Consider the following 13,171-nt stretch of genomic DNA (forward strand, 5'->3'; position numbering starts at 1 on the left):
GGGGGGAATGGGTGGAGGGAGGGGGTTTGGAGGGATTACTTCTGAGGTTTACCTTATAGGGGTACAGGTGAATCTTTCTAAGAGTAGAATGTGAGTAGAATATTTTAAAGCAATAACTGAGAAAATGACATGAAGGCTGTGTTGACCAGTTTGATGGAAGTATTTCAGATTGCATGTGAAAACCCCACACTGTACCCCAGAAGTGCATTAATGTACATAGTTACCATTCAATAAAAAAACAAACAAACAAAAAAAAACCCAAATATTCAACTATGCAGTGGGTTCAGTGTGCCTAACCCATGAATTATTCAAGAGTCAGCTGTATTTTGATACGTTTTACAAATAAATGGGTATAATTAAAATATCTAAAAAAAGAAATTATAAATAAATGACAAATGAAATTTTTATAAAACAAATAAAAATTCTAGACCTAAAAAAAATCATTAAAGTTAAAAATGTAAATGATACATTCAGTAGCAGGTTACTCTTAAAGAGAGAATTAGAAGACAGAAAGAGATGAATAATAAAAACTAATACCAAAAACTATTCAACAAACAGTATCTAGAATGTTAGCAACCAACTGAATGAAATGTGTGTCTGCCTAATTCATAAAACTAAATTTAAATTTATTTAAAACAACACAAAGAAAAATAAGAAAAACAAAACGCACCACAAATGTACAAAAGAATATATAAGCAAATGTATTTATGAAGTTAAATAGGACTACCTAAGAAATTTATAAGACATCAAAATTTTAAAATTCTAAAGGATGAAATACAACATAGATTAACATAAAATAAGAAAAAAATTCTCAATGCATATATCAAAAATCATTTTCTAGAAAATACTTTTTTAAAGCCACACTTCTGAAAAACATACAAAGGAATCAAAGATGTCTCATTGCTAATAATCACACTAAAAGAATCTCAAGGATAAAAGAAATACAAAATGAAATAATAAAATATAACTTTAGATCTTTAACTTAGAAAATATCTAGTTTTGAGGTATATGGGTTGTTATGGTGACTTTAGAGAAGAATTCAACATTATCAAAGTTCAAATGCACATGAATGATGACTCAGCAATTCAACGTCTTGCACTCTACCTTTACATCCATGGAGAAGGAGGAATGTGCAATGACAACTATTTTATTTCTATTTATAATGGAGAAGATAGTTACCTATGGGGGGAACTGGAATTATCAGAAGCTTAAATTTGATTTATAATGTCCAAATGTTTATTAGAAGAATAGATTAGAATTCAAAATTTCAAATAGTAATGAAAACAATGTGGCAAATCCATAAACACTGAGGTACTAAAAATTATAAAACACAGGGTTTTTTTGGACACAGAGCCTCAAGCTGTCACCCTGGGTAGAGTACTGTGCATCATAGCTCGCAGCAACCTCCAACTCCTGGGCTTAAGCGAGTCTCCTGCCTCAGCTTCCCAAGTAGCTGGGACCACAGGCGTCCGCCACAATGCCCAGCTATTTTTTGGTTGCAGCCATCATTGGGCTGGATTCGAACCTGCCACCTCAAGTGTATGCGGCTGGCACCTTAGTCACTTGAGCCACAGGTGCCAAGCCTATAAAACTTAGTATTAAGGGAAAACACTATGACGTGTTAAATAAACTGTGGTATTATTTGAGTTCCCCAACTGCAGCAAACCATAACACTAGGTCTAGGTATAGGAAAGATCTGAAATGTCAATTGACCAAATAGTAGCAATACTTTATATAAAATACAGATTTGAGTATTTGAGAAAGTTAGAAATAGGAAAATTTCCTAACAATATCTAGTACTTTTTTTTTTTTAAAGAGACAGAGTCTCACTTTGTTGCCCTCAGTAGAGTGCCGGGGCCGCACAGCTCACAGCAACGTCCAGCTCTTGGGTTTAGGCGATTCTCTTGCCTCAGCCTCCCAAGTAGCTGGGACTATAGGTGCCCGCCACAACGCCCAGCTATTTTTTTGTTGCTATTTCGCCAGGGCTGGGTTGGAACCCGCCACCCTCGGTATATGGAGCCAGTTCCCTACCCACAGAACCACAGGTGCCGCCCAATATCTAGTACTTTTATAATAAGAAAAGAAAACACATAGATCAGTGGTTCTCAACTTACTTAATGCCACAACCCTTTAATACAGTTCCTCATGTTGTGGTGACTCCCAACCATAAAATTATTTTCATTGCTACTTCATAACTGTAATTTTGCTACTGTTATGAATCGTAATGTAAATATCTGATATGCAGGATATATTTTCATTGTTACAAAGGGGTCATGCCCATAGGCTGAGAACCACTGACACAGATACACAAAGAAATTAAACCTTTTTATGTAAAACAGGTGTAATTTGAAATTAATGTAATTGTGAATGCTTACCACATTTTTTTCTACTTTAAACTTTAAATGGCCACCTATGAGCTCTTCTAGAGTTTTTCAGTATACTATGACTTCATTCCAGTCTTACCTATGGAGATATCAAAATTGTTCAGCCTTGCAGAACAAAATAAATGGAATAAAAGAGTCTGTGCCCACTGCTAGCCCTGTTTTATCTTACACTTAATGAGCATGTTTTTCCAGGAACAAAAGAACACTTAGTAAAAAATGACTCACTATTATAAAGATTTAGATATATTTCTAGTCAACCAATGTTCTCTAAAACAAATAAAAAAAAATACACTAAAATGCCTGTTACAACATGATTACTCCGTAATGCAGCTGTTGGTTTCTGTTTCCCAAGAACAGCATTAAAAAAGCCATTCTGATGTATATGTTTCCCCCAGGGTGGCTAAAAGCTGAATGAAAAAATGTAAGATCAAACCATATTCTGAACATTGTCCTTTGGTGGGTCTGCTCCCTTTCCCTCACCTAATGCCACTGACAAAATTCCCTTTTAACAATGCCAACTATTTTTAAAATTTGGTGCCATAAAATACCACCACTGAGACGAATAGCTGGTATACCAATTTATAACATGGAATGACTTCTTTATTGCTCAGTTATTAAACCATGAAAAAGAGTGTTTATAATCAAAGTGCTGACACAACATTACCAACAATTGTGAGAAGGGCATTGTTATAATATGGCTATCACAGTTGTTCATTATTTTTTAGTAGAGAGAAAACATGTTCCAATATCTCTTCTATAAAACATCAGTTAAAGAAATGCCAATACTAACATTCGCAGGCAGCCTCACAAGAAGCTCCCACTTCAGCTAACATATCCAGAAGGGCCCCTAAAGCCCACTTTCAGTGCCACAGAAAAATTATGAGATTAAGGTACCCCCAGAAACATACCCTCATTTATCTGACAAGTTCATAACCAAAATGCAAAACCGTAAAATAGGGCTATCTGAGCTGGGAAAACAAAGAGCAATTAATCACATTAACAGAAAACTAGTGCTGATCAACGAAACAGGGGAGAACATTTCCAGATATGTAGCTCTTTTATTAGGGTTCGAGAGAGGATAGGATCTCACCCAAAGACAGGGCTGGCATGAGTTCTGATTAGGAAATTGAATGGAAGGTGTCCAGCAGCACCTCTGAAAGGAAATTCCACAACATCCAGTGAATTTTATACCAGCAAGTGAGTTCTCTATCTTAGACACCCACATCTAGCTGTTATAAGTGAAAACATTTATTCACTCAACAAATATTGATGAATCCTCATGACGTGCTTTTTTTTCCCTGAGACAGAGTTAGTTTGTTGCCCTCAGTAGAGTGCTAACCAAAATTCAACACTCATTTTGAATGCGATGAAGACAGGATTTACCGTCAGACAGATGTGGGGTAGGAGAAAGGAAAAAGCATCAAATCTAAAGTTTTTGGCTTCATCAGCTGGAAGATCTGAGTTCGCATGCACTAGAAATAAGAAGCCTACAGGAGAACAACATGTGGAATTTCATTTGGAGCAGGGTGAGCTTGAGGTAAGTATTAGACACGCAAACAGAGATGCTCCATGGGTCTGCAGTTTAGGGGAGGTTGAGCTGGAAATATAAAGCTACAAGCCGTCTAGTAGATGCTGCTAAAAACTGCTAAAGCTGTGTGACTGAATGAGATCACAAGCGAGTTAGTGCAGAGAAGACAGCCAAGTTCTGAATCCTAGGGGAATGTAACATTACCAGGCTGGGGAGATGAAGAGGACTCAGCTATAGAAAGAAGTGGCGGGTAGGTAAGAGGAAATGCAGCAAACTCCTGGGTCCTGGAGGCCAAGGGAAGACAAGCCTCAAATAGGAGGCAACAACCAACTGACTATGCTGGTGAAACAACTAAGGAAATGTGGGACAAAGCCTGTAACTGAAATAGGTTTAAGAGAGAAGTAGGGGCAATGGTGAGAGCAAAGACAAGGCTTTTAAGGAGCTTTAGTGTATGAGGGACAGAGGAACAGAGTGACAAGCTGGCATGGAAGAAAAGTCAAGAGAGATCTTTGGATTTTAAGAGGGAAGAAACAGGAGTAGATAGGCATGGTGATGGGAATCATCTAGAGCAGTCCATGCATACTTTTCGTAATATCTGACACAAAAAAGGCTTTATAAAATCAGCATGTGCCCCCTGGGCTGCAGGTTGGACACCCATGGTTTAAACAGTCAACCTGGAGAGGGGTGGTGTGAATAGAAGATGGTAATGCAGTATTAATTACCAGGCCCCACTAAAGCAGAAGTCCCCAACCTTTTTGGTGCCAGGACTGGTTTCATAGAAGACAATTTTTCAACAGATTGGGGAGGCTGTTTCAAATTATTCCAGTATATGATGTTTATTATGCATGTTATTCCTATCATTATTACATTATAATATATAACAAAATAATTATACAGCTCACCAAAATGCAGAATCAGTGGGAGCCTGGATCTAGATCCCTTGCATGTGCAGTTTACAGTAGGGCTCTTACTCTCAAGAGAATCTAATGCTGCCCCTGATGTGACAGGAAATGGAGCTCAAGCGGTGACATGGGTAAGGGGAATAGCTGTATACACAGATGAAGATTCACTTCCCTGGCTCACCTACCACTGACCTCCTGCTGTGTAGCCAAGTTCCAAACAGGCCACAGATGAGGTCTGCAACCCAGGAGTTGGGGATCTCAGCCGTAAAATAAGAAAGTGAAAGCAAGTGCAATCTGCATGCTGGGTGTTTCTCTCTGGCCGCATTCAGGGGCAGGGGTGCATGTGCAGGGACATAGGTAGTTAGACTGAAGAGTGAGTTATGCTGAGAGAGAAATAGCGAAGGAAGAAAGTGGCAAGGAAGCTGAGAGCGTACGTGAGGAGACACAGAGAGACCAGCAAGTAGGGCACATCACTCAATCCACTGGTAAAGTAAGTTTAAAGGTCTCTGCTGGAGTCCAGGAACCAGATGTGTACTAGGAAAACAGAAGTGCCTAGGGCAGAGTGAGGGGCCTTAAACTAAAGAGGTGAACCTGAGAATGCAACACACCTATGCAATGTGAAGTTAATGACCCTTTCAAAGGTTTCTATTGAATACTGTATGAGTTTCCCAGTAGTCCAATTGACTACCTCAAATCTAGCAGCCTAAAACACCACCAACGTATACAGTCCAGTAGGCCAGAAGTCCAGAATGGCCCTCACTAGACTAAAATCAAGGTTTTGCCAGGGCTCATTCCTTTCCAGAAGCCCTCAGGGAGGATCTGTTTCCATGCTTCTCCAGCATCTAGAAGTCATGCAAATTCTTAGGTTCTTGGCCTTCTTCCTCCATCTTCAAAGAGGGTCAAGTTCTTCTCACACAGAAATCACACGGCCTCTTCTGCCTTTCTATATTTAAGGACTTTTGTGATTATATTCATTGTACCCAGATAATCCAGAATAACCGTCCTACTGAACAGTCAGCTGGTTAACTGCCTTAATTCTACTAATATCTTTTACCATAATTCCCTTATTGATGCAACAAAACTATTCCCAGGTCCCAGGGATGTTGCTTTGGTGGAAGAGGGATGTACTATTTTGTATACTACAAAAATCACTGGCCAAAATAAAGCATATGCATGAATCATAACTGGGAGACACTAATCTGCCACACTGGGCTGAGTATCTGCAACTCATGAGTATCATGTTAGTACAAATAGTCCATTTAATTATTTGTATTTAATGACGTTATATGAAAATAATTTACTAGAGCATACAGTTGAGCTCTAGTAAATAACCAAGTACATTTCAAAATACTATTTTTTAATGTTTACATAAAAAGCTGGTAGCAAGTCACTTAAACCATAACTATGTCTAAAGATCTTCGGAAAGAAAACTTTTGAGCAGCTGAGGTTTTCTGAGCAGATTTCTGGTAGCTGTATAGCAAGTTAGGGACCTGTTGGTTAGGTGGCAAGAAGTATCTACATAATGTAGGGCTGGTCAGAGGTAATCTACCTGAAACCTACCACATTTACATACTAGCATTTCCAGGATCCTAAGCAAAGTACTTCAAGTTGAACATACCTCTCAACTTTGTTAAAATTATGCACCATTTGGCTCTCAAATAAAAACCCAGCGGGTTTATTCTTTCTGCCCAGCATGACCATCAATAATAAGCAGCAAAGTACATGATTTTTCCATCATGCCACTGGATTAATTTGTGCCATTCACAAGAAATGCCTGCACAGCAGCACCCCCCACATCCCACCTCCAGTCTTCCTGGGGATCTCTTTCCTCAGTGCAGAGATGTGCCTTGCAGCCCAGTGACCTCCAGGCACGCACAGCCGGGTGTGCAGTACAGCATGGTAGGCTCCCCATAATGTCAGTCATTATTCTTCCTGACTTTACTTGTGTTCTCTGGTTGAAGCACTAAAGATTAATGAGGCATTTGTTCTCAATCAAGAAGCTATTTATGAATACAGTTCCACTTACAGTAAGCTATGTAGACTTCTCTTTCTTTCTCTCCATTACAAAAGGGAGGGGGATATTGAGCAAAAGAGAGAGGAAAGAACAGAGAAAAATGATTTGTGACTTTTTAGCCTGTAAGCAGTTCCCTAAAAGAAAAGCTTCCACATCATAGCTATGCTGTCAGGATAATTGATACCCTCAAATGTGCTATTCTGTTTGGTTAAAGTAAAATAATTATTGCCATCTTGTCCTTTCCGGGCTAAGGTTTAAGTCTGCAGTCATTGAGAATAATTTGCTACCTTAGGAGGTGAGAGGTAATTTTGAATCCAAATAGGAGAGTAGGGTCCTGGGTGGAGGTTTACAGGGGCACCTCAATGGGGAGGAACAACACAGCAGAAGCTAACACTTGGCTACAAACATTCACTACCCACTGGTGAATTCCCTGCCTTTGAGAAGAACTGGGCCTTTCTTTTTCCACTAGTTGCGCTTTGTATGAGAATCAAAGTCAGCCTTGCAGGCTGACAGCTCTCATCACCTGGTCTTAACTGTATGCCATGGAATTAAAAAAAAAAAAAAAAACTACAGTAAAAAAGATCAGAAGGAGCAGCAATGCCACCATGACCCCTCAAGGCCATAAGCCAATCTGATCTCAAAATCAATTGCTCTGATGTACAAAGCCACTTCAGAGCTTTTTGAAAAAGAAAAATATCAACCCTGTTGTCAGTTGGGAAATTGAATTCAGGAGATTATCCAGTTCTGGAAAGGTCCTCTGGACAGAAACTAGTATAAATACGAAAGGGAGAAGAACCTACTCTACTCAACCACCCTATAATGCTAATTATTCTATATAAAGTAGATAACCAATAACGTTAGACGTTAGCACTGAATTTATTTTCAATACAAACAAACAAAAGTCAAAACACTTCCTATTCTAAAAAGAAGGAGCTGAGTGGAATGAGGCCAAGCCTGGGAATCTAGAGGCCTCAGCACAGCCTTGAATCCTGGCTCTCTTATCATACAGTAGGCTGATCCTGGGCCTTACTCTCTGTGAAATGAGATTTCTGAAATCTATGCTGAATTCTGTAGTCCGTGTCTACATTAGCTGCTGGAGAAACTGAGAAAATTCTATTCCTACTACTTATAATTGCTTATATGTAAATCAATAGTTACTCTGAATTTGCAGGTGCAAAGTTAAAACATGGAACTACTTTTGCTACTCCAGAAGATTCCCAAGAGCCCAATGTTTGGTAATTTCTAGCATCAATAATCAGTCCCACTATTGTGACTTCAGGGGTCAGACAGGGGAGAATAAACATTGTATAACAGAATAAAAATAATGGAATCCTCAAAGACATAAATTTCTTTAATACTCTCCACTGCACAGAACTGTTCTAGATTAATAGGAGAGAAAGCTCTACCTTCGTAATCAACAGAGTGGAGTTAGGGTTGCTTCTGATAAGATGTAACTCAATCTACAGAAACTAGGCTCAACCAGTAAGACACAGTTTCCAACCAATGTTGGAAGTCAAAGTCTCTAGATACTAGACAGGTTTTCTCCACGACCAATAACTACACAGAAATAAATAGTTATAGGGATTGAAGTTTCATGGTTCCCAAAGATGTCAAAGATTACTGCCTTTTCAAGAGATGAATAACTTTTACTTGATACTTAAAAATAGGAGCTAGACCAAGGTACACTCCAAAGTTTGGGAGTTTCAATAAATGTTTTTCAATAAATGAGTTAGAGTCTTTAGCCCACAAGATATACCAACAGTGTGGGGCTGGTTCTATAAACACCATTACCTCAGAGAGCTCTAGAATTTAATTTTTTAACTACATTTCTACAGTGACAAGACTTCACTGTTGTTCAGTGGCCAAACAAAATAGCCATTTGCAGCCCTGAAGGGCATGAATGACAACCACTGCTCAAACTACAGATGCTATTTACATCACAGCAAAAAGCAATACCACCAAAAGGTCTATTTTTAATCATTGCAAGTGGATATTCTTCTCTTTGTAAGAGGAAAGGAACAGCTAATTCCAAATGATAATCAAGGTACAATATGCTCATATCTAATTGTTATCCCATTTGTTTAAATACGCGAGTGAGTAAAATCATGGGCACAGTGAATAAATATAAGGAAAGGTCAAAACCCTTTTCATGTTTGGATTTTGATTTCACAGAACCGTTTAAGGAAAAAGAAAGGAAAGTTATGTTTGTTACACACACATAACTTTGGTTATTACTCTTTTGAGTATAATAAATGCTTTTCAGTAATAAATGCATAGAATTACCTAGTTTATGCATTTCATTATACAGAATGAAAATTCTAACCTATAAAGTGTGTTTTTATTTTTCATTATAAAATCTACTTTTTCATACCATGGCAATATTTATCCAAGAATATACATATAATGGTATAATGGATAGCTGCTGTTTTTTTATACTGTATTACTTTACTGTCAAACATAAATATTTAAATTCTCCTGAATTAAGTGTAAAGGGAGATATTAAAATGAAAAGGAATTTAGAACATAATGTATACCACCACACATTCCTAAATGGTAGGTAGAGAGAGTAATTTTTTTATTAGACTTCGTTTTAGGCTGACAGCAAAGGAAGACACAAAGACTTCCCAGGTATGATACCTCCTGCCCCCACATATACATAGCCACCCTCATTATCAACATCCCCACCACAAAGGACATCTTTTACAACCGAGGAACCTACTTATCGACATATTATCATCACCCAAAATCCATGGTTTTTATTAGATTTATTGTACATTTGATGGATTTGGACAAATGTATAATGACAGTTATCTACAACTGTAGTACTATACACACTATTTTCAAATTCCAAACAAAGAGTAAATAAAATAATCTACTGAAGCTACTTTACAAATCCAACACACCTATCTGATAGTAGTGGCTATTCATCTAAACCAGGCATCCTCAAACTACAGCCTGCGGGCCACATGCAGCCCGCCTAGGACATTTATCCGGCCCTCCGGGTGTTTTTGCCACCACTGCCTGTCCTACTTAGCAGCCCAACTCATCCCGGGGCCCGCAGACCGGCCCTCCAGTGGTCTGAGGGACAGTAAACTGGCCCCCTGTTTAAAAAGTTTGAGGACCTCTGAAACAATACTCAAATAGAAGAAAGCAGTGCTCAAAACAACAATATCTAACTAGAACTACAAATACACAACACTAATAGACAGGTGTTTTGTGGGGGTCTTTGTCAGTTTCATTTCGTTTCGTTTGAATTTGGGCAAGGGACCATTATCCTAGAATCCAAATTAAGGTATAATCTAAAATTATAACTAGTCTATTCCAAGCATATGATGGTTAAGCTATGATACAGCTTTTTGTTTCTTATTTTAATTAACATGAATGGAAAATGTAAGAAAATGGTAGCAGAATAGATCAGACTAAGTTATAAACCTAGTATTTGGAAATGGTGATGACACAGGTTACAAATAAAGATCTGGTCCATCTCACTACAACCTCAAGCTTCCAACCTTATGCTCTATCACGTCAGAAATGATCCAACATTATGCCAGGCTTTGGGGCTGCTATGGAGATAAATGAGACGGAGTTCTGCCCTCCAGGTACTTACGAACTACCAGGGAAAACTGAGTCCTGAGTGACATTTATTCTTTAGAACTGGTAAACAGAAAGACAGTTGCTCTGTGAATATTGATTTCAGCCTTGCATACATCTTCTACCGACTTGCTCAGGTTAATGATGAAGAAATTTACTACATTCCAATGTATCAGTTTATTTATTCTCTTGGATTAGATGAACTTAAGTTAAGATGCCGTACTTTTAAAATAGTACTGATTCTTAACTCTATGATAAACTACTATTATAATGTGGTCTCTCCTTGTAAAAGGAATCTAAAAATTAGAACCACCACATATAATTATCATGCATCTTCAGAAAATAAATACAAGGTTGGGCCAGGCACGGAGGCTTATGCCTGTAATCCTAGCACTCTGGGAGGCCAAGGTGGGTGGATTGCCTGAACTCACAGCCTGAGCAAGAGCAAGACCCCTGCCTCTAAAAAATAGCCAATGTTGTAGCGGGTGTCTGTAGTCCAGTTACTTGGAAGGCAAGAGGATCACTTAAGTCCATGAGTCTGAGGTTGCTCTGAGCTATGAGACCATGACACTCTACCAAGGGTGACAAAGGGAGACTATCTTAAAAAGAAGAAGAAGAAGAAAGAAAAAGAAATAAGATGTTTCAAAACATCTAACATAAAAAGAAACAAATAGAATAATCTTATGGCCCAGGCTAAAAATGCTATAGGAATATTTTGCATTCTTGATGAATAATTCTTTTTTTTTTCTTTGTAGAGACAGAGTCTCACTTTATTGCCCTTGGTAGAGTGCCGTTGCATCACAGCTCACAGCAACCTCCAAGTCCTGGGTTTAGGTAATGCTCTTCCTCAGCCTCCCGAGTACCTGGGACTACAGGCACCCGCCACAACGCTCAGCTATTTTTTGTTGCAGTTTGGCTGGGGCTGGGTTTGAACCCGCCACTCTCAGTATATGGGGCTGGCACCCTACTCATTGAGCCACAGACACCGCCCAACTGATGAATAACTCTTACCTTCAGAGGGCATGTTAAAAAAAAATCCCAAGGAAATAATTAGGAAGGACAGTTAGTGAAGTATAAACCAGAAGTGAAATAGGATCTGACTTCAGGTATACTATTAGAGATCTACCAGCTCCTTTAGAGTCCCTCTTTTAAAAAAAGGCTAGAAAGCCTGTGAAACCTTAAAATTCACAATGTGAGACTGATAGCTCAAGAAGTCAAGTCTAAATCAGTTTTAAAATGTGATCATTCCAGTCACAAAATTTAAAGAAATCATACTTAAATTGAAAATTTAAAAATTAAATTAAATTAAAAATTGATTTTGCAACATTAAAATTTAATATTGCAACACTCAATGCCATATTAAATCAGGGTATTAAAGTTAAATATCAATACTATCAGTTACTTCTCTGAAATATATTTAAAATATACTCAATTACTTTTTAGGAGAAATAGGAATGGAGCTTCATGACAAAGCATACTCAAAATGGATAAACTGGAATCCACTGTGAATTCAAATCATTTCCAATTAGAAATAAGAAATTATGAGGGTTGTAAAAATCACTGTATTGACTTATTTTGTTGTTGTAATTATCATTGTTGTTTGGCAGGCCTGGGCCAGGTTTGAACTTGCTACCTCTGGTATATGTGGCTAGCACCCTAGCCACTGAGCTATAGGCGCCAAGCCTCCATGACATAAATTTCATCATGCAAGTTTGATTGCAAAGACATTTAATTCCTTGTCCTTAGAGATCATTAAGAAACAAAGCAAGGTAGATGTGGTGGCTCACACATGTAATCCTAGCACTCTGGAAGGCTGAGGCAGGAGGATCTCTTGAGCTCAGGAATTCAAGATTAATCTGAGCAAGAGTAAGACTCTGTCTCTACTGAAAATAGAAAAATTAGTGGGGCATCATGGTAGGCACCTATAGTCTCAGCAACCTGGGAGGCTGAGGCAGGAAGATCACTTAATTCCAGGAATTTGAGGTTGGTGTGAGCTAGGCTGAGGCCACAGCACTCTAGCCTGGCTGACAGAGTGAGACTCTGTCTCCAATTAAAAAAAAAAAATGGAAGGAAGGAAGGAAGCCAAAAAAAAGAAAAAGAAAGCAAATGTTAATAGCATAACTGAAATCATCAAGCTGAGTAGCTACTCTGCATGAGTTAGGGACTCAGTATTGAAAAACTCTAGTAGTTTTTCATTTCCAACAATGTTCTGATTGTTATTGAAAGAAAATTTTTAAGAAAAATGAAGGTAGAACCTATTTAAATGGCAAAACGTGTGACGTAGTAGATAATAGAATCAAAGACTAGAAGTAAACTTTCAACAGGATCTTTAGGAAAAATAATTTACAGCAAGATCATTCTGTGTCCCTCAAACGGGGGGTTCAGTTGTGAAATGATGTCAAGTTCACAACCATGTACAACACAGAGCAGATACTTTAACGTTTCTTACTGTAAAAAGGTAAAGATGAGTATGTGGGGAAAGGACCTTATACTAGTTAAAAAGCTGAATCTGAGCATCATTTCTTCAGGGCCACTGAGGAACCCGCACCTTGACAATTTCTTAGAACATTTATTTTCAAGAACTTGCAAAATAAGACTGGGCAGGAAAATGAAGCAACATTTTGAGGTTTTGAAAAGTTAAGTATGGAGTTGATAAAATGGCAATCCTTGCAGGTTCCTAAGTAAAAAAAAATAAAACCTAGAAATATACCCAGTAAATTTCTACAACAGATATAGAGCTAGTACGTAAGGC

At 38.2% G+C, this 13,171-nt stretch overlaps 1 protein-coding gene across 4 annotated transcripts in view; it reads right to left on the bottom strand.

The window, feature by feature from the left end:
- KDM4C (lysine demethylase 4C) overlaps positions 1-13,171 on the bottom strand; it is a 424,788-nt gene that overhangs the window by 146,455 nt on the left and 265,162 nt on the right. The gene's annotated exons all lie outside the window — the stretch shown is intronic.

Source organism: Otolemur garnettii, unplaced genomic scaffold (genome assembly GCF_000181295.1).
Source record: "Otolemur garnettii isolate 467f Iridium unplaced genomic scaffold, OtoGar3 scaffold00006, whole genome shotgun sequence".
NCBI lineage: Eukaryota > Metazoa > Chordata > Mammalia > Primates > Galagidae > Otolemur > Otolemur garnettii.